Source organism: Phocoena phocoena, chromosome 1 (genome assembly GCF_963924675.1).
Source record: "Phocoena phocoena chromosome 1, mPhoPho1.1, whole genome shotgun sequence".
Classification (NCBI taxonomy): Eukaryota; Metazoa; Chordata; class Mammalia; order Artiodactyla; family Phocoenidae; genus Phocoena; species Phocoena phocoena.
In genome coordinates, this window is record NC_089219.1 from 121007330 (window position 1) to 121032504 (window position 25175).

The 25175-nt window shown below is 46.3% G+C and overlaps 1 protein-coding gene across 1 annotated transcript in view; it reads right to left on the reverse strand.

The window, feature by feature from the left end:
• Positions 1–25175, reverse strand: part of LMX1A (LIM homeobox transcription factor 1 alpha) — a 148426-nt gene that overhangs the window by 75566 nt on the left and 47685 nt on the right. The gene's annotated exons all lie outside the window — the stretch shown is intronic.

Consider the following 25175-nt stretch of genomic DNA (forward strand, 5'->3'; position numbering starts at 1 on the left):
CGCAGGGAGACTGGAGAGAAGATGTCAGAGAGAAGATACACGAACTCCACCTGCAATGCTGCCCTCCCTTGAGGGGAACGGGATGCTGCTGTTTGATTCATCTATTCCCTCAGTGCAAGAAACTCAGCTGCTTTATGCCTCACTTTGCCCTTTCGTTAAATGGGGTCCGTGCTGCGTATGCAGAACCACATCGGTCAAATGAGTATATCTAACACCCTCCAGAAGCGGCAGAGGGCAAACTTATCCTCTGATTAGCATCTCTATAATAATAAAAATAATTTGTAGTATTAGTTCTGACAAACGACCACAGTTTGGGCCTATGCAGCAGTGTCTCTCCACATCAATAAACATATCAACTGCCCCAAAGACTCTCAAGCGGAGATTTAGGGGGAGGGCTCGAGTGAGCCGTTTACATGACCCCTTTCCATCTCGCGGTCCCCCTCTCCCTGGGGCAGGCAAGTGCTCGTTTTACTGCCTGGCAACCAGACTGGGACTAAGCTTGCTAAAATATGAGTGTTTTTTTGGCTGGAGTACCAGAGCGCCTGCAGCCCTACGGAGAGAGAAAAATTGAACACACCAGGCCGTGGCTCCAGAAAGGGGAAGAATTAGACTTCACACCGAGCAGGCTGAACCATGGCATTCTTTAGATAATGCTTAACAAACCCCCAAACAAAGGCAGCCAACTTAGCTGCATGTTCGTAAAATGTATTCTCAGCAGATTCGGGCTTATTGAAGCACTGTGTTGCTTTGCAGCCAGGGTCCCCATCCTAAGCTTCCCGTTTTTCCGTGCTGTTCCCCTTGTCTAAATTCCTACAGATTCTGCCAATCAGAATTCCTCACTTCGGGCTCAGGAGGGCTTAGCAACCAAGGTAAATGGTGGTGCTTTTAAATTTGATCCTAACCCTAAAGAACAACTGCCCCCCACCCCAAAGCCCCCTGCTCTGACGAGCCATCTTCTGAGGCCGGTCCTCAGCGGTTTGCAGGCTGACCGCTTAGAGATGAAGGGTGTGGAGTTCTGGGATTCACCTCCACGTCTCACCATTCCACCTCAAATGACACCTCTTACATTTATTCAATGCTGTCGTAGACTTTCTATGACCGGGATCGTGAAAGTTCAAACTTGAAGTTATTTTAATTTTTGGAAATGCCACTGTCAGTGTTATTTTTAAAGCCATGGCTATCATTAGTATTACTAGCATTTGTGTACCCAGGTAGAAAGCCAGCTTGATAAACTAGTAGGCATGTTTTTGTGGTCCAGTCCGTTTTTTGCTGCAGAATGTATAAGCCTAGGTAGAAAGGGCAAAAGGTATGGAAGCAGGCTCATAGATCTCAGATCAAACGTAAACGTCATTGAACTCCACTGCTACTTCGTACAGCTTTCACTCCTTCCTCCCTCTCCCGCCTCCATGTTATCCCATTTATCCTGTACCCAAATACCCCAGGATTTGTGTATTAGTTGGACCCTTTTGTAACAGTTGGTGGAGAACAGGAATTTAAGGTCCGGAGACTAGATTGGGGTCCTTACATATGGACTCTGCAAATTTCGTGAGAGCAATACTTTTCCTGTAGGAGAAAGCACCTCTTCACTCCGAGATATGGAGAACTGGCCCTGGTGGCTAGAGTCCCACCAGCATCCCCTGCTAACTCTGGGACTTCACACGGGATTCTCTGTTAAGGGCCTTCTCCATAAACTCAGAATAACAATTCTTACTCTCAATGAACTTCCAGGGCTCTGTCGGGGTGAATGGGATAAGGAGTAGAAAATATTTTCATTGCTTCTGAGAAAGTTGTGTTGACTGAAAAATAAAAATGCACAACCTAAAATTTAAATTATGTTTTATTCGGAAAACTTGCTGAGGACTTACGCCCGGGAGGCAGTCTCTCAGATAGCTCTGAGGGGACGGCTCTGAAGAGGTAAGGGAGGGGCCAGGATATATAGGAGTTTTTGCAACAAAAATCAGGTAGTCGGAAAGTCAAAAGATTACTATTAATTAAAGAGAAAACAGACATCTCAAGTTAATGAATTTAGCTGTGTATGGGAAGATGCAAGAGTCTGGGCTTACGAAAATCACTCCTTTGATATGCACCTTAACTATCTAGGGCCAGCATCCTGCTTTTCTCTCCATCCTGCATCCCCTCACAGTGCATAGCTGGGGGTGGCTACACTGGCTAATGGTTTGATGGCTGCAACATCCTTTGTTTACTGATATAGCAGGTGACATTTTTCATCTACAAATGCAAGATATTAAACTTCCTAAAAAATTTCCAAGGCTCTAGTTCTTGAAGATTCTTGCATGTGGCTTCCCTGAACCCTCATCTCCACTGAAAAGTTGCAGCTGAGAAACTACACCCAACCCCAAAGCACAGACCAGCACCTCCAACCAGTTTGTGAGCTGAAGTCTGCTTGGACCGGTGACCTAAATGTTCATGGATTCAGGTCTGCAGATTTAAGAGGTGACCACAGCAAACATGGAAGCCAGGAAACATGTCAAACACAGAGCTTAACAACAGAGTCCAGCTCCATCCCCAGGAGACAGAAGAGACTCTAGGATTGCTGGAGGTGAGGACAAGGGAACTTTCAGGGTGGCTCCACACAGAGCAGAAAGCAGGCTTTACGGAGGATGGCTGCAACTATGCATTTTTGCATTTATGTGTATACGGTGATTGTCTGTTACAGAACGCCCACTCAAGCACATGGACCCACAAGTAATAATACCACACACATGTGTGTAAATGTGTGTGTGTGAAGCCACAATGCACTGTCCTCTGAAAATGAAGCTATATTGCCCAGAATACCACCTAACCAATAGTGTATGTTCAGTAAGTTACCTGTTGACCGATAAGTGATTCTACAGACTTTTAAACTATCCACATAATTTAAGGGTCTTCCCCCAAGAGATCGCAACGGGTTTTCACTGATAAATCAACCTCTCACTCAGGCCATGGTGATCAATAGCCCACAGTTGTGAAACCGCTGAGTGGGGTTCCGGCAGTGGATAGAAGGAAGCTCATAGCGTGTTCTACCCCCAGTCCCCTGCCTTGACACTCCTGCTTCTTGCTGGAGACTAAACCCTGCGTCTTGGGCCTCTGCTTCCTCTCCCTCCACACACTCTACCCAATTCATCCATCCATCCCCATGGTTTTCAATACCATCTACAGGCTGATGAATCCCAAAGCCCTATCTCTGACCCTTTTCCAAACTCCAAACTCATATCCAATTGCTATTTGACACCTCCACTTGGATGTAAAACACACATCTCAAATTTCACATGGCCAAGCAGAACTCTTTGCCCCCGTCTACTCCCCAGATTGTCCACGTGGCAGTTAGTGGGGTCTCCACCCACCTAGGAGTCACTTTATCCTCCACACCCTGCCATCTAAGTCAACCAGTCCCGTGAGGCCTCTGAATCATGTCCAGAGCTCTTCCCTTTCTCACTGTCTCCACTAGTACCTCCACTTCTTGCCCTCCTAAACTCTGCCACAGGGCAGCCAGAGGGTCTTTTTGAAAATGTAAATCAGAGCTCACTCCCCTGTGTAAAGCCCTCCAAGGATTTCCCATTGGATTTGGAATAAAATCCAAAATCCCTACTCTGATTTACTAAACTTCCAGTCTGATCCTTGCCACCAACTCCAACCCCATATCATGCCACTCTCCCCTCCTTCACTCAGCTCCAGCCTCACTGCCTTCTTTCTGGGCTCAAATAGGTCAAGCTTGTTCCCAACACAGGGCCTTTTCACTGGCCATATTTTCTGCCTGGAACAACCAGCAACCACTGCCACCTCTGCCTCCCCCTCCCCCTCCCCCTCCTCTCCCCCTCCCCCCTTCCCTTTCCTCCTCCCCCTCCCCTTCCCCCTCCCCCTCCTCCCCATCCCCTCACCCTCCTCTCCCTCCTCCTCCTCCCTCCTCCTCCTCCCTCCCCTCCCCCTCCTCCTCCCCTCCCCTCCCCCTCCTCCCCTCCTCTTCCCCCTCCTCCTCCTCCCCCTCCCCCTCCCTCTTCACCCTCCCCCTCCCCTTTCCTCCTCCTCCCTTACATGGATGGCTCCCTCTGGCATTCAGATCTCAGCCCCAATAGGCTCCCTGATCACCCACCCTAAAGTACCCATCTGGTCACTCTATACATCACCCTACATAGCACTGTTTTTCTTATTTGCATCTTTATTCCTGGTTTGTCTCCTCCAGCTCTAATGTAACTCAGTGAACAGAGATAGCACATCTGGGTAGCCAGAACAGAGCCCAGCATGTAGCAGGTTCTCAGAACATTTTCAAATGTATGGCTCTTCTAACCAATAAAATATACACAAACACACATTCATGGTCGCAGACGATTAGGTAGAATTTTCTCATCATTCTCTTTGTCCACAAGATATTACACACCACAAGCCCATGCTTACTTTATGTCTAATATCCTTTTGTTGCCAGGAGGCAGAAGAAAGAAATTGCTGAATAATTATTGCCTCAATTGGCAGGAAGGAAAAGACCAAATTCGCTCCCCCTCACCCCAACCTCCAACACGACAAACTATCTCTATGGTCCATCTGAACACCAGTATTTAAGGAACAGTTTTGAGATCGAAAGACCTAAGTTTGAATCAAGGGCTCAGCCACTCACTACACAGGGGATGCCAAACACCCGTCCCCCTCTCTGGCCTTTGTTTTTTTCTCATCTGGTGGATGAACATACTACCAGCCCTGCCCACCTGAAAGGGTTGTAATGAGGAACAATGAAATATATAAAATCACTTTGCACACTGCAAAGTATAAGCTATAAATGTAGGGATTATTGGCATTATTGAGATAAATGGAATTTTCAAGGCAAAGATCTACCTGATTACTGATTTCATTTGATACCATCGATCACCTTGGCTCAGGGTGTGTGTGTGTATTTTGGGTCAGGATGGGAGCGAAAGAAGGGCTGCTAACCATGAATTTTAAAGAACGCATCCCAACAACAAACACAGAAGGCTCATTCTGGGAGTCAAAGCTAATATTAAGAGCCAGGAGCCGGCAAGCGGAGGAGGTCAGAGTTAATTACAGCCGGCGGCATTTTACATGGTGCCTACCCAGGCCCCCTCCACTGGGAACATCACATTCTAAATCCGAGCTGGCTGATATTAGCGAGCACTGATTAGAATATGCCCACAGGGCCTCTTAAACTTGCCTCCTCTTTTAAAGCGTTTGTTTTCAGCAAGATTTATGGGCACCTCTGCTGAGCGCAAGCAGGTTTGCCAGAGCAGGCAAGTCCTTCCCTTTATAAAGCCTTGGCCGCACGGTGCCCGCCTGGGCACCCAGGTGCGAAGAAAGGCAGGCTCCATCTGGGTGATCTTCCTTCCCGCAGAGAAGAGCGTGTAGGGACCTGGCAGAAAGTGTTCAGATTTCTGACCGGCGGCCTGAAATGGCCCCCAGCACCGCGAGCTACCGAAGGGGGTAAACACCCATGGCCTTCAGGAGAACCGGAGGGTCTCAGTCTCTCCATCTGTGAAACGGGTTGACAGGAAAAATGGAAGTTGACCTTGCCAAGCTCTGACAGGTAAGAAGGGCTTGCTGTTTGGAAGAATGTCCTTTAAACCTTAGCCACACACCCAGAGTACTCTTCTTAAAAAGAATAAATATATTTCTCAGATTTAAATGTTCATGTGAAATACGCAGCAGGATCTCCAGCCAGGATGCAGGGATCCAGTGAGGAAAATGAAAGAATTCTCATCTCCACTTCACAGTTATGGCCCATCCCACACCTGGAAGGAAATCCTCAGGGAGAGAAAGTTCTGCAAGAACTCTATTCCCTATTTACTACCCAAGCTGAGTGAGTCTGGACCTGTGGGATGAGGTCCCTCTGTAAAATGAGATGTGGATGAGATAGCATGTCACATTCCTTCCAGTCTAAACACTATCACTCTATAATTCTTCTTGTCCCTTCCCATGACGTCCACAAAACCAGGGACCATTCTGAAAAGAAATAAGGGACAGCTCTGAGATGCCGCAGGCCTTTTCTGATCAAGAGCTGCTCTGTGTCTCAGGGCTGCCAGGGAGGACAGTCTTCTTGCCCAGAAGACTAGAGAAGGCTGAAATCTCCAAGGTGAATGCATGCATATGGGCTTCCCCATGAAGGATTAGTAAGGAGCCCGTGAGGACCAGCTGTTCAGCATCTCCATCCAGGACCAAATGAAAGGGAATGGGCTCCGCCTGACGGGCTGGGCTTAGGCTGCAAGTAGGGAAGTGTTTCTAGCCAGGACGGGTTGTTAAACACAGCAACGGGTTACTAACAGAAGCGTTGTAAGCTGCTTTTTCAAACTCCTCCTCTGGCCTGATGGGCCCTTGTATGTCTGAGGTGGCTCAGTAGTCTGGAGTGAAACTGGGAGAAAGGGCAGGGGCTATGCGATGTCCCAGCCATGCGATGCTCTCTGGAGTCCGTCAGAGTGTGACTAGCTGATCAGAGAAATGGCAGCCCCTCTCCTTGGCCAGTTAAAAAAAAACAAAAACAGGACTTATACAGACTCAAAGGCTCAGTCCAAGAGGAGGCAGGACCCCTGAGCAGTCGCTGTGCAGGGGCAGGTGAGGTTGGCAGCAGGGCTGTTGTCTCAAGTCCAGGGGGTTGAGTTGACCCCTCCCATCACCACTTTCACTACTTCTGTGACTATGGACAAACTACCTAAAACCCCCGAACCTTAATATCCTCATCTATAAAATTAGGTTCAATAATTCCCACCCTGGAAGGTTCTTGTATTAGATGAGTTAACTTATGTAAAGCACCCGTTACGTGGACACTCAGTAAATGTAAGTGTCCTTCTTTTCCTCCTGGCAGGCTCTGGATCTGTGCAGGAAGTGCCCTGATGGACCTCAGAGGTCACACCAGGAAGACAGGAGCCAGGGAAGCGCCAGGGTGGGTCGACCTGCCAGTTCCTTTGACTCATTTCGTGAAGGACCCTCAACAGGTCTAAATTACCCCAACGCCGTGCACCTGGGCGATGGAAGCACACAGCTTCAAAAACCAGAATCTGAGGATTCCACACTCGGCTTTGCCTTGATCAAGTTCCCTTGGCTTCTCTGTGCCTCAGTTTCCCTTGATTCAGTAAAGATGGAACGAGAGTACCTAGGGTGGAGGGGAGAGTACCCACCATGTACCAGGAGCTAGACTTAGCACTTTCCATACTTTCCTTTAGTCCTCAAGAATCCTGCAGGGTTATTACCGTAGAGTCATTTTACAGGTAAGGAGACTGAGGTTTACAAAAGCACATTGCCAGAGACCAAAACAGATCACGTGTGGCACCAGGATTCAACTGCAGCCTATCCAGCTCTGAAGACAGCCCCTTTTGCATTTTTAAATACCTCTAAGAGGTGTTCTGAGCATTTGCAAGATTGTGTCTACAAAGAATATTTGACGCTGGAAGGGAACCATTCATTTCTCCCTGGGGCCTGAAGCACTGAAGTCCTTCTCACTCCACTCCCAGTAGGTAAATTGGAGTCTGGACTACCCCTCTCCTTAAAGAGAGAAGCCCAAATTCAGAAACTAATTTGCCAAAAATGAGGCAGTGACAAGATTTAGTTGGAACTGGGCCCTCAGTGAGTTACGTCTGATAACTCTTTTGTTCCTTTGCATTCTAGAGCTCTGGTAGACTCCAGTTATTTGTCCAGGAAGAGTGAAGCTGGGTCTTCCCACCCACGTCTCCCATCCTAAAATTCTAGACGCTAACAGTATTGTTTCCTCCACCTCCCAGGCAACACCTCCTACAAGGGCCACACCTGCCGCCTGAGTCTTGAAAATACAAGAGTCTTGTTGAGGAATACTCTATTCCCAACAAATCTGTAGAAGTCAATTAGGGAAAAGTTATCCACGTTCTTGGTTCTACTAAACAACAACAAACAAGTAACAGTAACAACAAACCAACTGACCACTAAATTCCTCTAAAAACTCTTTTATTTCAAATATCTGACGTAGAGCCAATTTCCCAAGAATGCCACTGTTGTGTAAATCGAGGTATGCCTGTCCTGAGAATGAACTCCCAGCCAGGGTCCCTTGTTTGGTTGTATAGCCATAGAGCCAGACTGAGTTATTCATTAACTTCCTGTATGAAAACCGAATAATAAAACTGAAGTGTGTTAAACAAATACAGATGAGGGGGTTTAAATCACCTCCAAGTCACTAGGCTTAAAACCGCTGTCATTTCCCCTGGAACAAACACGCTCTAGCACCACATTAGTAAATGGAGATAACAATATTTATGCCCATCCCAGGCTGGGGCCTGGGTAGACAGCTCTCCCGGGCTGGGCCAACACAGAGGAAGAATTGACAGGCACTGGGGGAATGGGTAGGTGGTCCCCACCCCCCGAATCCCCTTCCAGTCCTGTGATTCCAAAATATGCTCAGAGGTGAGGGGCAGAAAGGTGTCATGGAATGAGCAGTGCCTGTCGTGTGTTAGAGCCAGAAACGTTTCTGTGACTAGCCGTGGGAGTCAAAGCCTTCACCCCTTTGTAACAACCACTTAGCTCTTATTTCTCCCCAGGGATTTATGTGTGAGCGAACAGCAGGCAGCTGCCACCGGGAACTACAAGGCAATGGGACGCCTGCAGGAGGAAAGGCCGTCCTGGGCTGCTCCTGCAAGCAGCCAAGATGCGGTTAGATTCCATCTCTGGTGGGATCCCATGTCTCCTAGGTTACAGCTGAGGACTGTGTTTTCCTTTATTACAACACAAAATGTGTGTTCTCCAGGGACTGTTCAAACATCTGTACGAGGTACACCGTGCCTGCGTGTGTGTGTGTGTGTGTGTGTGTGTGTGCGTTTGCGCGCGCTCACACACGCTCAGACAGCAGCGGCAGTCATGACCCAGCTCTTCAAATAAACCTCTCCAGATATTTAAAATTCATGGGGCCTCAGTGCTGGCCCAGCAGCCGGTCTGCTACAGATGTGCAGTGGTGCAGTCTCAGAACTGTAATTAAAATAGAGGAAGTGATCTCTTCCTCAAATTTCCTTTAGCTTTAACTCCATAAAAATCACTAAGTAATATCCGATTGGCAGAGTGAATCATAGGAGCTGGCAGCTGGGCCAAGTGGACAGAGCAAACAGACCTCTGGCCCCCTGCAGGGGGTGTCTTTCAAAACACCCACACCAGAGACTCTGGCCTCCTTGCCCTGTGCCTTCGTCTAATCTTTTGTGGTTACATTTATGAAGTTATGATTATGTGTCCATCTGGAGTTAGGGGAGGGGTACTGTTGATACACCTTAAACACCACGGACCCAAAGTCCCTAAAAAGTGTGGTCGACTACTTTTCTCTGATCGTTGATGGAAAACGAGAGCCAGCAGCCCTGATATTTATACAAACAAAACGGCACTGCGGATCGAGTTGTCCCCAGATGGGATCCTAGGGCTGATGAGCACGCTAACACATATTTGGGGCCATTGGGCACCCAAGCCCGGCCAAAGAGTCAGATGCAAAGTGCCCCAGGCACTGATGTGGGATGAATTGGAAATGCCTTCTGAAGAAATGTCACCAAGTTTCCCTAGCCTCAAAGCTCACCGACCGTTTCTCCCATCGCACATTTTAAGTGATTCAATATATAAAAGTGTTCCTGTTTCCAGTGTCCAGAATCTCAGGACCAACAATCCATGCATATGTCATTAGGTGCACACAGTCACAAATTACTGCTTGGGCTGGTGACGTGCCACACGGTAAAAGCAGCGCTGGGTGTGGGTCAGAGGGCTGAGTCTGGGTGGAGGACCAGCCACTCTGCATCATCTAACTTCTCCTTGGCCTCATAATTCATCTGGAAAAAGAGGACAGCACCCACCCTGCCTGCCTCAGAGGGCCGCGGTGGAGGTTAAATTTTATAGGAGTACTTTGCAGACTCAAAGCCTCCCTTACGAGTCATCGGGAGGATAAGCCAGATTCTATGACGAGCCTGGTCTCGGCCATTTCAACCCTGGCTGTAGATAAGAATTACTTGAGGAACTTTTAAAAAAATAACAAAGCATAGGCCCCATGGCCAGGGGTTCAAATTTAATTGAGCTAATGTGCAAATGGGGGTGAAAACCACCAGGCTGGTGGAATGGAAACTGAAGTAAGTGACAGATCTGGGTCTCCCTTGCAGTAAACATGTACAGTACTTGGACCAGATACATCAAGCCCTCAGTTTATGTATCAGTTAAATGGGCATCCTAATACCTGCATCTAGATTCATTTCATTGATGTTTACTGAATACTTACTATACTCATTTCCTATGGCCACTGTGAAAAATTAGCACAAACTTGATGACTTAAAACAGCAGAAATTTATTCTCACATAGTTCTGGAGGCCGGAAGTATGAAATCTGTTTCACTAGGCTGAAATGAAGGTATCGGCAGAGCCACACTGCCTCCAGAGACTCAAGGGAAAAAGCTTCTTCTAGCTCTGGTGGTTACTGACATTCCTTGGCTTATGGCTGCATTACTCCAATCTCTGCCTCTGTCTTCACATCATCTGTGTGTGTGGGGGGGGGTGTGTGTGTGTGTGTGATCTCCTTCCGTCTCTTTTTTAAAATTTTTATTTATTTATTTTCTTTTTGGCTGTGTTGTGTCTTCGTTGCTACACGTGGGCTTTCTCTAGTTGCAGCGAGCGGGGGCTACTCTTTGTTGTGGTGCGCGGGCTTCTCACTGCGGTGGCTTCTCTTGCGGAGCACAGGCTCTAGGCGTGTGGGCTTTAGTAGCTGTAGCAAGCTGGCTCCGTAGTTGTGGCTCGCGGGCTCTAGAACGCAGGCTCAGTAGTTGTGGCGCACGGGCTTGGTTGCTCCGTGGCATGTGGGATCTCCCCGGTCCAGGGCTCGAACTCATGTCCCCTGCACTGGCAGGTGGATTCTTAACCACTGCGCCACCAGGGAAGCCCTCTCGCTGTCTCTTATGAGGACACTTGTGATGGCATTTAGGGTCCATCTGGATAATCCAGGATAATCTCCTCATCTCAGATCCTTATCTTAAATCACAACTGCAAAGACCCTTTTTCCATATAAGATCACACTGGCGGGTTGCAAGGTTTAGGACCTGACGTGTTTGTGGGGACATCTTCAGCCCACTACACCTACTATGGGTCAGACATTGTGCTAGGTGCTGAGAACACAGCAGACAACAAAAGCCTCTCAAGGAGTGTTAAGGATTACACAGACTCTCGGACTTAAGAGACGTTAGAGCAGAGATTCTCAAAGTGTGGTCCCCAGCCCATCAGCATCACCTGGGAACTTGTTAGAAAACTAAATTCTTGCCCTTTCCTCTCTTCTGAATAAGAAACTCAGGGGTGAAGCCCAGCAATCCATGTTTTATCAAGCCTGTTTTAACAAGGTGATTCTGATGCATGGTAATACCTGAGAACCATTGGACTAAAGGTTATGGAGTTCCTTTATTCTAGCCTTCTTTTTCCAATATCTCTGCTAAATTTATAACCAGCTTCTGCTTAAATACCGCCACTTTAACTGCATCTCATGGGAAGATTTCCAGGGCTCCTGCTGACAGACGCCGTATGGCTGGATGGAGGCTGGTTGCACTGAGGTTTTTGACTTCTACAGTAGAGGGTTGGAGGCTGGCAAAGGGCGCTCTTACCCAGATCAGATGATGACCAGGACTCCTTGCTTACCTTACCTTTTGTGATAGAAACAGCTAGCAAAATTTATAAAAATCTACAATAATTAAGAAAGTGTGGCATTAGCATAGAGTTGGAAAAATAGAAAAATGAACAAAAAAGTCTCAAAAATAGACCAATGTCGACATTGGGACGTTATATGTGATAGAAAGAGCAATGCAAATCAGTGAGGAAAGACTAGATGGACTAAATATTCAAAAATAAATTCCAGGTGAATTAAAGACATACATAATAAATGTGAAAAAGGAAAATGTTTTTAAAAGAAACCATTATTTAAAATACACAAATTCAGTGCAGCATGACGTCCCCCGCGGTACTGCAGTAAGCAGGATTCCACAAGAGATCGGTTAAGAATCCGCCTGCCAATGCAGGGGACACGGGTTCAAGCCCCGGTCCGGGAAGATCCCACATGCCGTGGAGCTGCTAGGCCCGTGAGCCACAACTACTGAGCCTGTGTGTCTGGAGCCTGTGCTCCACAACGGGAGAGGCCCGCGCACCGTGATGAAGAATGGCCCCCACTCGCCGCAACTGGAGAAAGCCCTCACACAGAAACGAAGACCCAACACAGCCAAAAAATAAATAAATAAATAAAATAATATTAGATAAAGTAAAAAAAAAAAAAATACACAAATTCATTATGGATCAAACAGAAAAATAAACTCTTAGAAAACAAACCAAAAAAACCCTACCGTTTTATATAACTGTCCATTCCATTGCTCACAGTTAAAATGGTTAGAAATGGTTTAAAGTTACTAATACAAGATCTAAGAATTTTATTATCGTTCCGCTACACACTCCAGACGTTGCTAATACTCTCCATCTTAGCAATAACTCCAATTTACACAGCCCCATGCTTGAGTAACCCAGCAGCCAGCTACGGCTCAATGCCAACGTCTGGTCTACAGCACGGTCCTAGGCACTGATGGAGATATAATGCACAGGTGGTGGCTTTAAAGATGTGACCATCAGCATGGAGAAACCGATCAAAGGTACGTGAAACACTGATGTAAAGTAGTAGCAGATCTCTGTCCCTAGCTTAGAGGTGAAGAGGAGGGTTCAGGGCCTGGGCTTGCCTCTTTCCATGTATGTGATGTACCAGCTGACTGAGTCTGGGCCCATCACTCATTTAAAAAATGAGGCAAGTGAACTGGGCAATATCTAATCGTCTATGACTTTTAGTGTGGCCAAGTGTGCTTCTCTTATTATTATTAAACATAATGATGATGCCTAATCCTGAATGCTTACTTGCGGCAAGTACTGTTCTAAACATTTTGGTCTTCATTTCAACCCCACAAGGTCAGTTCTGTCATCATCTCCATTTTATACATGAGAAACTGGCTAGAGAGGAGAAATAACTTTCCTAATATCACACAGCTAGTAAGTGGTGGAACTGGGATTTGAACCTGTACTCCCAACCACTCTTCTGTACGGCTGCTCACAGCTGACTAAGATGGGCAGGGATGCCTTGCAAAGGCAGTCACACTTCCTTTTGGCTTTGAAAGACAACCAACATAAACCAACTATAGAAAGCAGGATTTGGCATCATGTTTCTGCAGGATTCTGGGGGTTTTCTTTTCTTTTTCTTTTTTAAAAATAGATCTTTATTGGAGCATAATTGCTTCACAATACTGTGTTCGTTTCTGTTGTACAACAAAGTGAATCAGCCATGTGCACACATATGTCCCTATATCCCCCCCCTTGAGCCTCCCTCCCACCCTCCCTATCCCTCCCCTCTAGGTCATCGCAAAGCACTGAGCTGATCTCCCTGTGCTATGCTGCTGCTTCCCACTAGCTAATTATTTTCCATTCGGTAGTGCATATATGTCAATGCCACTCTCTCTTCGCCCCAGCTTCCCCATCCCACCCCATGTCCTGAAGTCCATTCTCTATATCTGTATCTTTATTCCTGCCCTGCCACTAGGTTCATCGGTACCTTTTTTTTTTTTTTTTAGATTCCATGTATATGCGTTAGCATACGGTAGTTATTTTTCTCTTTCTGACTTACTTCACTCTGTATGACAGACCCTAGGTCCATCCACCTCACTACAAATAACTCAATTTCGTTTCTTTTTATGGCTGAGTAATATTCCATTGTATACATGTGCCACATCTTCTTTATCCATTCATCTGTCAATGGACATATAGGTTGGTTCCATGTCCTGTCTATTGTAAACAGTGCTGCAATGAACACTGTGGAGTGAATCAAAATGAGCACAGCTACCGGAAACATCTCTCTCACAGCAGCTCTAAATCATAGTTGCCCATTCTGGAAACACTGTTTTCATATTGACATATATACACTACCATGTGTAAAACAGATAGCTACTGGGAGCCTGCTGTATAGCACAGGGAGCCCAGCTCGGTGCTCTGTGATGACCTAAGTGGGTGGGCTGGCAGGGGTTGGGAGGAAGGTCCAAGAGGGAGGGGATATATGTATACATATAACTGATTCGATTCGTTGTACAGCAGAAACTAACACAACATTGTAAAGCAACTATACTCCAATAAAAATAAAAATTAAAAATAAATCAAAGCTCTGAGAACCGCACTGAGGGGTCTGTGTTAAAAGTTGGAAGCCAGGCTCAGGAAAGTGAATCAGCGGTAGGATTAGTTGTTATACACCAAAAGGCAGAGAGGGAAGTAAAAGACAGGTTAGACAAGTGAGGGGGTTCTAAGGCCCATACAGAGTAGAGCAGGCAGCCTCTCACCTCGAAGGCCACCTGTGCAGCAGGAGTACTCAGACTGTGGCATCAATCCACACCTGCCAGATAACAGGTCTGATTGATTTGTACTTTAAAAAACACCTGATGATGAAAATCATTCCCCTTTATTTCTTCTAGATATATAATCATTCATTTGCTCATTCCCTCAAAATGTGTGCAAACTGTTGGTTCTCAGAGATGAACAAGACCCAGGAACCTACACAGACAAGCAAATACAACCCAGGGATAGAGATGACCCTCTACACCAGCCTGGTGTCTTGGGATTTACGCCCTTTTTACACTCATTGGCAATATCAAAAACACTTCTTGGGTCAAAGCTATATGCAGATGTCCTCAGGGGAACAAAGGGCTTAAAGAAGCGTCCATTTAACCAATTAGAGTTCCACTTAGCCAATTTCTATTGAGTTTTATTTTTTTCAGGGGCCATACAGACAGTGCATGATTAATTAACATCGGATTAATGTGTAGGAGTTTAAAAGAACTTCACACTCAATATTTGGTCCTCTGAACCCTCTGAACAAGGAGGCATGATCACCCATGTTTCAATGTGGGCAAGTCACATCACCACGCCTAACCCAGTTGTCTCATCTGTAAAATAAGAGATGTGGGCTGAAGATCAGTAAGACCTTTTCCAGCTCTAAAAGGCTATGATTCTCAACATCAGCGCTAAGACTCAGAGAGAGGAAATGACCTGAAGAATGGTCCACCCCATAGCGATCGGTAATGAACGTTGAGCACGCACTATGCACTAGACACGAAGCTAAGTGCCATACAAGGGTTTTCTTGTTGGTCTTCACTACAGCCCTGCAAGTGAAATGGGCACTAATGTTAGACCCTTATTCTATAAATGAGGGAACTGTGACACAGAGTGCTTACACACCCTGTGCAAGATAACACAGCTGGAAGCAGAGGCACCAAGTGGAAACACAATCAAGTCTGAACCCAGCGACCAAGTTCCTACCCACCACACTGTCTGGCCCACCCAGCAAGGGAAGTGGCCATGATGACACAGAACACAAACCCAGATCTTCTAGTTACAAACCCAGGCTCTTTCAGCTGAACCTCGGCAAACACCTCAGTATTCTGGGGTGCTTGTGACTCCAACTGCAGCACTAACTCAACAATGCTTGAGGGTAAATTACAAGTAAAGAGTCAGTACAACGAGTTAACCTGATGATAAATCTCAATGGGGTAATGCTGAGGGCTGGTCCTGCTTGGTCAGGGTCGGCCAGGGTGCAGGGAAACAAGCACCCTTAGCTACTGCCGGTGGTAGTGTACAGACCATTTAGACCCAGTAATTTCCCTTCTAGGAATCTGACTTAAGTAAATGTCTCCTCCATTTTTGACCCTTCAGCAATTAAGCCTTTGACTCTGTAATAAAAGATATGGTCCTTCTCCCCATAAAAGTCAAATGCGCGTGACTGTTTGCACGCAATTACAGAGGATGCATGGATGCCAATCTGAAACCTATCCATGAGTTTCAGCTCCGAATCCCTAAAGAAAAGAAAATCAGTGATGTCCAACACCTGGATAATATGGTACATAAATTCAATTTAATATTATGCAGCCATTTAAACAATGTTGGAAATGTGAAAGAACTTTTAATGACACGAGAAAGTGCTCGTGATAAATTGTCAAACGTGAAAGCAGATTATAAAATGTTATAATATGATCCCTACAAAAATACATAGGCAGAGGGAAAAAAAAACATGGGAGATGGGAGGCTGGAATCCAAACATTAACAGAGATTTCTGGATAGTGAGATGATAGATGATTTTAGTTTCTTCTTCTTGATGTTTTACGTGTTCTGAATTCTTTATAATAAATATGAAGCCCTTTTATAATCAAATATAATGATTTCTTAAAAAGAAATAATCTAATGATATCACCTAAACAAGCATGAAGTTTCATTTTTCTCCCACTGCCAAATATAAGCTCCCAGGCCTCCCAAGGACAAGGGCATCCACGTCAAAACCAAAATCAGAAGTTGACCTGTGAACTTAGTTCCCGCTTCTCCATTCTTTGGCCACTGAATAAAGCTTGTGCTGTGTTGGAAAAAAAAAAAAAAATCGAGGTGCATGATCAGTGGATAATAGTAAATTCCACCTACTTGTATGTAAAAATGGAGATACTTTTCCCCTCGAGAGAGAGGGTGAAACACTGCATATCAAATCCATAAATGAAAAGGCAAGGGTTTCCAGCTCTTTAAGGCAAACTCTCTCCAAGTGGCGGTTCTCAGCCACGAGCCCAGGAGAAAACTCCCTCCCCAGGGGCAGACGGGAGGAGAGGCGGGATAAACATAAAGTTCGCGTGGCTGGTAGAAGCGCATCGAACATATGGGCCTGGAATCTGCGCACCAAGTCTGGGGCGCCACCCTGAACAACAGGAGAAAATATTGCACGTTTATTCTTCTCTCCACCTAAATATTTCTTTGGCTAGAAAAGCCTGGTTGGAAATAGTTGAAACCTTGAGAGAATTGACTAAAAATCCAGTTTAGCAATCCCACTCAAAATACATACATAAATAGATACTGATAAAATCTAACTTGCTTGTGAGTTCTTTTAAATTGCTTCAATACACACACACACACAGGACACACATCTAAAAAATTTGGCCTCTTCTCTTTATTTTTAATTAGTTCCAAAATGGCTTTCAAATCGAGATTTGTTGAAGCAATCAGATGTTTCCATGTTGCCATCGAAAGTGCAGTTTTTCTCTTCTAAAATAGATTTGATCACATCATAGTACTGCTGAAAACCCCACACCAGAGCCCCAGGTCCAAGGTTAGCCTGTTAAAACCCCCATCCCAGCCTCATACACCACCCTGACCGAGCCCTATGCCCTGAGGCCCGCCGGGGCTTGCCAGTCCTTGAGAAAACTCTGTCCTCTGTTGCTTACACAGTTCCCCTTTGCTGAATGCTATTTCCCAACCTCCTTCGCCTCCTCCTGTCAAACTCTGTCCATCCTTAGACGTCTCTCTTCAAAAGAAACAGTGAAACAGAGAGCGTCAAACTTGTATAGGATGTTCATCAACTAGAGCACAATCTTGGTGCAAAAGAAGGAATCTGACAACAAACAGGTGTCAGTCAGTTGAGAAAAAGTGGGAAGGGCATCACAGACAGGGAAGAGCATACACAAGGTACAGAGAGGCACACCAGAGCACGAACAGTGAGGCAGGGAATGGCAGGAGAGGAAACTGGGAAGGTCTTGGAGGGCACGTTAGAGTTTACCACCTCAAAGGAGAGGTATCTGCAAAATGCAAACGTCATGTCCGTTCAAGCGCCATAATACATGTGTATGGCTCAGCGGAGAAGAGCCTGGTTCTTAGACAGCCAGCTCCAGACATCACCTTGACTGTGAAGCCTTCTTCACTGCCTCCATTCAGAATTAACTGTTTCTTCTCCACGCGCCTTTAGAGCATTCTCTTTACACCTTGAATGTAGGATAAACAGCCGATGCCTGCCACCCATCGCAAAGTTACTAAATCAGATCTCGTACAGTGGGGTCCAGGCCTTGGACATTTTTCCCTCTCACACATATTCTTTCTTGTATGAATGAGTAGACATCTCAAAGATTTATGGCCAGCGAGGGTCTCCATCACTTGAAGACTGAAATGACTCTGGAGGCTCAAGTGCAGCTTTCAGCTGAAAGGCGTGTGGCCCAGGGGCTGAGGCTGCTGTCAGTGGGGTCAAAGGGAGGAATTCTGCACAGTCAGCCAAAGGGCTCTAAATAGACAGCAGGATGTCTGTGCTGCTGCAGCCCGGGGCTCCAACACATACAGTCCGAAGGCTCAGCTACAGAACGTGGGGCCCAAAGGGCTGGGAATGACATTCCAAGTGCCATTCTGGACTTTGGTGGCTGACCTCTGACCAGAGTGTGATGTGGCTGAGGTCTGTGTGAAATGCTTCCACGCCAGCTAAGATCACCTCTCTTCACCGTGTTCCAAAGTAAAGTGAGGTAGCACTTTGTGTGATGAATCCCCACGAGGTTGAATCGTCGCTGACGAGGGAGGCTCCAAAGCCCACAGAAGGGACTGCAGCTTTTAGAAACAGCCAAATTAGCCAACAGTAATGAGTCTAGCAAATTACCATACATAATATTGCACCGCAACTCACAATGAAAAAGAGAGGGACTACAGAATCAAAAGAGGTGCTTGTTTTGTAAGGCTGATATGTAAAGTGATGCCAACACTCTGATTTCAGCTATGTGAACTGTGTCTGCACACGGGAAGGGAATATTGAGCATCTATTCTCTGCTGATCTCGTTACAAGAATAATTTTAACTAATCCCTACAACTCCAAGAGATTTTTAGTTTTCGCATTTTGTAGATGAAGAAAAAAAAAGAGACCCAAAGAGTCTCATGTTTCAGACTCATGATTTTTAGAAAGCCAGTGTCCTTCTGGTATATCTCAACCCCAGACACCCTATCCTTCCTCTTCCCTTCAATATCTGCTCTCTGACCAGAATGGGGTATTGGACATTTACATATCCGTATGAATTTAAGCCATTATTTCTCTCTGGGCATTTAAGAGTAAAATGTAAAGGTGAGTCCCCTTGTTAATGGATCCAGTCTTTAAAAAGCAGCTGGAGGAGACATCTACCAAACAGGGAGTCTGGCACCCACTCCATCCTTGCAATCCTAGCTGCTTGGTTGTCAGGAGGTCAGGCAGCGAGGGCACCAAAGTCCTCTGACTTCCTGCCTAGCCGCTGGCCATGGGGCCAGGCTCTCCATCATGGAAAGCCCTTAATACCACAGGATGGAAGGTATTCTCTGCCTGAAAGATATCATTATTGAATAAAAGGGGAGGGAGGACAGAAAAAGGGCATCAAAGCCTAAACAAATAACATCAGCATGAAATCTTTAATGAATGGCTCATCCAATGCGATCTACTAAAATCCACAAGGTTTAGCAAAAGATGCCTTAAACCCAGTTTATACTGCAAATCAGCCATGAAGAAAAGTCAACACCAAGTTAATCCCCATTTAATAATTCAGTTTCAGGATGTTAAAACATATTTCTCTTGGAGCTCCTGCACGTATGACTGATAATGGGGCAACGAAGAAACACGCTGAAAAAAAAAAAAAAAAAGAAATAAAAGTATTCTTTTTGGAACTATACTATTAGTAGCTTCCAAGAGGTGGCAGTTAGCTCTTCATGACTGACGCCTGACTTTGTCTCCCAAATCCTTTCTTTTCCCCCTTAGACCTCCTCCCAGGCAGGAAAATTTTAAGTCCTGCTTAGGGGCCTGGCCTTGACCAAGCGTGACTGTCAGATCACTGGTTTACACATCAAGGACAGGCTGCCCTAGAACCTTCTGTGGGACAAAGGTCATTGCAATAGAAGAGTCTTCCCTCAGGCCCCTTTGGGAAGAGTTAGTCATGCAGTAATTCCGATTCACCAGAAGGCTTGCGGAGCCTGACACCAAGAGATGGGAGCAGGCCAGCGCCTCACCGATCCAACCTTCCCAACCCATACCATTCTCAGCTGACATCCTGAGTTCTCAAATCATTCTAAGCTCAGAGCCGATCAGAGGCTGCCATCAACTAAAATGTAAAATGTACTGACAACCTTAGGCCTGACACAGCACTGTCTTAACTCTCCCACTGACCTTCTAGAAAGGACTTTCCCATCACTGATGTTCTCTTGGATCAGGCAGCTTCCAGGGCCTTCCTCAGTGGAGTTCTCCAGACATGCAAGAAATGCCCAACACCACCTTCTTCCCCATTGGAACCTTGACCTGACCCCAATTAAGTCCTCTCCTCCCTTCTCCCAAGCCTCACTCATTTCTAAGTACAGAGAAAACTCCAGGGTGAAAGCAGTTCTCATAAGCTCTTCTCAGAAGAGCTGCACTTTATACTTTACTCAAGCATCAAACAGGAAGACCCACTGTCAAGTCCACCACTGACCACAAAGCAGCCTCAGCTTCTCCCTGCCATTCCCTGCTTCCCCCGCCTCACAAGTGCTCCACGGGTGCGTCCACGATGCTCGCAACTGCACAGAAGAGAAATTAAAAGCAAATCTGCGTCACCTTTGCGCAGTGCTAGAGCACTCGGTTTTAATTTGCATTTTATTTGCACAGCACTTGCATATAATATCATAGAAATGCCCAGAACTCTCCCTTCCCCCTCCCCACCCCACCTGCTTCTCTGCATCCACGAATCCCAGGACGCCTGTGGACCCAGGCAAATTACAGAGGGACTTAGCATCTTGGGGAACTGAACCAGAGAAGCTCCTGGGTGGCATCTAAGGGCAAGAGAATCTGAGGATCAAGAGTTTGATGGCAGTAGGTTCTGACCCTCGAATAAATCAGAGCCCAGTTATCTGTTTTCCTTACATTTGAAATCATGGTAAAATTCTCCTCACCGCCCACTGTGCAAATATGCACGATGCTGACTCAAAACCGCCAACTCTCAGGACCGGCTTAACACAATCCCAAACCTGGTGAGAAGCCGTGGGACAGCTACCTCGTGCCATCTGTGGAAGCCCCCGATGGGTCATTTAATATCCCTTTCCCTTTAACAAGTGAACTTTCTACGGTTTGGGTTCTATCGGGTGTTATACCCACCGGCCTGTCATCCCACCTTGCGCCTGTATGGTTGAATACTGCCACCCCAGAGGTCCCCCACCTATATACATGCACATACACATACCCCAAAACTAGCCTGGGTCCAACACACACTTGCCTCAAGCATACACTCTTCTGCCAATGCAATACTATAACATACTATGGTTTCTGTAAGACCTGAAGTTTACATAAACATGCCCACACAGAGGACAAGAAGGAGCTGGGAAATGTACCGCATCGCTTCACGTAACCATTCTCTGCTTCCTCGACACCCATCCGAAGCACTGCCCTCCTCCCTGTTTACACAGACAAGCAGTTTCCAACCTGATGGAATTCAGCATCAAAAGGGAAAAAAAAGGTGAGAACGCTTTGCTAAATACGCTCCCCCAGTGTCAAAACTGACAGCCAGGTTCCAAGAGGTACTTAAAGAAGAAAACAGAATCAGGAGCAAAAGCGATGGGATAGTGAAAACAGAAAGGACTGAAAAAGAAAGAGCACGGATTAAATCGGTTCTTTTTCTTTCTCCTTTGTTTTCAGCTGTTGCCGAGTTATTTATCCCTGGAAAGCCACTTGCTTTTTCAAGGTGAAGTATTTCTTTGTGGGATGACTTCTTTCACTGGGTTCCAGTTTATGGCTCTCAGGGAAGGGGAAAAAATACCAAATCATAGAAGGCTGGGGTACAAAGGGAGCTTCAGGGCATCATTTGTCTTCTCATTTTATAGAAGAGGGGGACTGCAAGGCCCACATTTTGCTGGACCACAGTTAAGTGACTTTCCCAACACCACAGAGACAGACAGTCTGACAGCAGAGACAAGAGGAAACCCTCAACCCCTCCCCGCCTTTCTCGTGTTCCCTCGCACTGGGCGTACCGAAAGAAGAGAATGTTCTGAGATGTCCGTGATGCTGGTCTCACCTTTCCTCCTCACTCCCTGACTACCCTGGACAGTGATATTGCATGTCCTTGCCTTCAGTGTCCTCTATCGCCCAACAAAAATGTCTGTGCCCTGTTCCTTTTGACTTTACCTGAGTGCCATGAAGATGGATAAGGTAGCAGCTCTTACTGAATTTGTGGCAAAGGTATTTTCACAAAATCACTGCCCACTGAGTTGCCCAGTGACCCTGGGATAATCGTCCCTATGATTCCTCCTCCTTAGAGAAAACTGCCAGGGGAAGTTTCTCTCTCCAGATGCCCAGGGAGGCTGCCAATTGCTAGCAACTGAGCCCTACGTAACTCAGAACAGTTGCTTTCTCCGCTGGCTTCCAATGTTCGGAACTAAGTTTCGTATGTCCACCTGAATGACTCCTCTGAGCCTGTGTTTTATGGAATACCTCTTGCTCCACACCACCCTTGTTCTCCTTTTATTCTTATTTCAATCACTTTATTGAATCATTATCCTAGTCATTTCAGACTCTATAACAAATACCACAGACTGAGTGGCTTAAATAGCAAACATTTGTTTCCTACAGTTCTGGAAGCTGGGAAGTCCAAGATCAAGGTGCTGGCAGATTTGATTTCTAGTGAGAAACTGCTGCCTGGTTTGCAGATGGAGACTTCTTGCTGTGTCCTCACATGGCAGAGAGAGAGTTCAGGTCTCCTCCTTTTCTTATAAGGGCACTAATCCCACCATGCGGTCCCCACCCTCATGACTTTATCTAATCCTAATTACCTCCCAAAGTCCCCATCCCCAAATACCATCACATCGGGGATTAAGGTTCAACATATGACTGTCCCTTCCCCCAAATTCATTCGGTCCATAGCACTTGATATTATTATAAATGCCTCAAATCATCTTTGGAAGGGTATCATATAAATAATATTAATGAAACTCTCAAGATTTGAGGAGAAAGATAATGTATAATTTTCATACATCTTGGGCCAAAACCAGGAATGCAGAGCTGGTGAGAACATTCCTTTTGTGCTGAGATTACAATACCAGACAGACAGACAGAGAACTCCAAGATGATCCCAGATGTGAAGGTAAATCTGGGACAGGCTCCCTGTGCACCCATCTTTCCATAGCCCTGTGGCATTTATCCACACACGTGATCATCTCTTTTATGGCTCACAAGTGGCATCTGACTTACTCCAAATGTGCTGGGGGCTGGGAATGCTTTGTGGTTGGCTGACCTTGTACCCACTCTGGAGCTTTGGGTTGTTCATGGATCCTCGTCAAAATTTACAAAAGCACAAGACAGATGAGAAGGGGGAAGCACATTCCTCAGCTGGAAGAGTGGCCAAGTAACCACAAACTGCTGACCCTCCTGGGATCCTGCTGGTCACGGACTTGGCTTCAGCAGCCCAATGACTTGTTCCTCCAGACAGCGCCTACGCCCAAGCCTTCTCCCCTCCAACAGCCAGCCCTCCAGGTCCCGAGGAGGGAAAGCATGATGGGAAGCAGACAGGTACCAGAAAGGAATGGAAGGAGCCAAGGTTAAGACTGAGAAAGAAGCCACTTCCTCCATACTCGGTGCTCTGCCAGATTCTAAGACCCCTCTGCCTAACAATTATCTCTCTAAGTAGCCTTTGGTCCAAGCTCTGGAGCTCAGGGGGGATTCCAAGGCAGTAGCTACAGAACATAAAACTTTCCATGTCTTCTACACAGGATGTCCTGTCTGGTGTCTCTGTGGGATTATCCTAGACCAGATGTTATTTTCTTAAAATGCAGAGTTTATCACACCCTCCGTCCAAGTTGTACAGACTCTGGGCCTGGAGGGAGAAGAGGGTGACAGGTAGACCCTGTGCCACATACTGGTTTGAAGCTCAGGTCTGGAGGTAGGGTCAGAACTGAGGTGGTGAAGCCAGGCTCCACTCTTTCCTAACTAGGTCACTCTGGCAAAGTTACTTAACCTCTCCATCCCTTGGTTTCCTCATTTGTAAAATGGGAACAATAATGGAAACTACCTCATGGGATTGAGAGGACCATGGGATGTGCTGGGTTCAGGGCAAGTGCCATGTAAATTTTAGCCTCTCCTTCTCAAAAAAGTCTTGTCCTCCAAGATAATAGCTCAGTCTCAGAAAGAAAAAGGAACACAATTGCCACGAGAGTTAGTTCAGCCTTCTCTCCATTATTTGCAAAAACATTATGTTTCCTGTTGTGGGACCATCTCACCAAGATATGCCTCCTCTAAACTTGGTCATCTGAGGCATGCAGGACTGGTTTGGGTGTGCAGTGAAAGATGGAAATTATTTGCTATTGAGTCTATGACTTATTTCTACCCCCCAAACCAAGATAATTATAATTGTACGTGGTTAACACTCTTTTATATACCATGTCACTCCCCTGCTTCAAATGCCACTTTCAATGGGTCCCCAAACAGAGCTCGTTCCATGACATCCAAGGATTGTGATCTGCCGTCAGCCTTCCCCACCTCATCACCTGCCCGCCCCCATCTTTCTTGACATCTATAATCCAGCACTGCTGAACTGCCGCTTCCTTCTTGGTGCTTGGCATACTCCTCCTGCCTGATGCCTCAACTTACATTGTCCCACCAGCCTGGAAAGTTTCTCTTCTCCTTTTGGCCAATTCTTCTCAGTCATTACCTCCTCCCGGACACCTTCCACGCAATACCACCCCCGACCAAACCCCACCAGCAGGCTGAGGTACATCTAATTCAAGTTCCAGTTGTGATCTGTACATTGTTTCACAACTACACTTACCACTCTGAATTATATTGATCTTTATTCCTTGTCTCATGGACCCTCCGGAGTATGGGTCTCCCAAGAGCAAGGAGTGTGTCTTGTGTGTGTGACACAGGTGCCAGCACAAAGTAGGTGTTCGTGGAAAGGAGGACAGGAAGGAAGGAGATAGAAACATGCAGTTGGATTGGTCTACAGGTAGGAGGGACTCAGATAAATAGCACACTGCCCAAGTAACGGGACCTGATGGACTCATTGCCACCCAGCAGTGACAGGGCCCTGGAGAAAGGGTCCCTCTGCTAGAAATTCATGACTGAGCAAGCAAGAGAGGAGAAGGGGAAAAACTTCTGACTGTGGCACTATCTGGGATGGAGTGTTCTAGAAAACTAGCACGAGGGAAAAAAAAAGACTCCAAGAGGAAAACCTTGAGGCCTAAGTTTGAAAGGACCTAGTAGGCCAAATATCGCACCTAAAACGAAACCCCTCCATTCAGGGCTGAGGCAAGACCAGGTTGCTGGGTAAGTGCCGGGAAGCAGAAAAGACCCTACAACCACTCTTCTTCCTGACACGGCTCCTGGGTGGAGCTGGCCAAATACACATTCCACAGCAGAAAGGTCAAATTGGATACCCATCGGTAGTTCAAAAGAAA